The 875-nt window shown below is 35.8% G+C and overlaps 1 protein-coding gene across 1 annotated transcript in view; it reads left to right on the top strand.

Moving 5' to 3' along the window:
• The first annotated feature begins 266 nt into the window (after positions 1–266).
• Positions 267–875, top strand: part of LOC106867205 (protein DJ-1alpha) — a 26,252-nt gene continuing 25,643 nt past the window's right edge. Inside the window, exon 1 of the mRNA XM_014912012.2 lies at positions 267–348. The gene's annotated coding sequence lies outside the window, so the exon portion shown is untranslated. The remainder of the gene's footprint in view (positions 349–875) is intronic.

Raw genomic sequence — 875 nt, 5'->3', positions numbered from 1 at the left:
GACATATGAATTTTAGGGGAAAACAATTGGGGGCCTATTTTTGAGAACTGTTCCCCACTCGCGGGTGTTTCTGAATAAGTCGTGCATATTTGTTTCCGTTTTGTGCGTTTGTGCATCCGTAGATTTCTACCACACACATACACATATGCAATTAAAAAAAGTTCGAACGGGAAATCATTCCATTCAATATCATGTTTATTATAGAGATTATGTAACAAATTATGCTTTATACTTCTATATCTAACTGTGCTTGTATATTCCTTATTTTTGCTTTTGGTGTCGTCTGCCTTTCCATTAGAAACATCTGCCTGGGAATTTAAAGTGAAAAAAAAAAATCATGTGCAACAGGTAAGTCGTCTTAATAACATATTTCTGTGTACCACACCATTAGCTGTTATTTTTAGCATAACGAGTTTTCTGGTGAGGGCTTCATTTACCTTAACTGCCTGATTGTTTCTTCAGTTGACATCTTCAGATGCACAAATGGAGAAAATGAAACAAATATGGGCTTGTTCAGAAACACCCACGACTGGGGAACAGTTCTCAAAATTATCCCCCAATTGTTTACCCCCAAAATTCCTATGTCCTCGGAATCTACATAGTCTGAGGTATATTTGTAGAGAATTTTATTAAAAAATATCCATTTTCTCGAAAGTTAAGACGAATTGAAGTGGACGCCGGTGAATTTTCCGAAATTCTTCACCCCAAACTCCTAAAACACTTTCTCCCCCAAATTTTGTATATTCGGAATCTACATGATATAACACTTAGACAATTTCATTACAAAATATCCATTTTCTTGAAAGTTATGAGCGTCCAAAGTCGGTGTCGGAAATCTGTAGTTATGCCTTTGAATCTTCAGAAAGATTTCAGTA

The sequence above is a fragment of the Octopus bimaculoides genome, chromosome 26, assembly GCF_001194135.2.
Source record: "Octopus bimaculoides isolate UCB-OBI-ISO-001 chromosome 26, ASM119413v2, whole genome shotgun sequence".
In the NCBI taxonomy this organism is placed as follows: Eukaryota; Metazoa; Mollusca; class Cephalopoda; order Octopoda; family Octopodidae; genus Octopus; species Octopus bimaculoides.
This window is presented reverse-complemented; position numbering and strand designations above follow the sequence as displayed.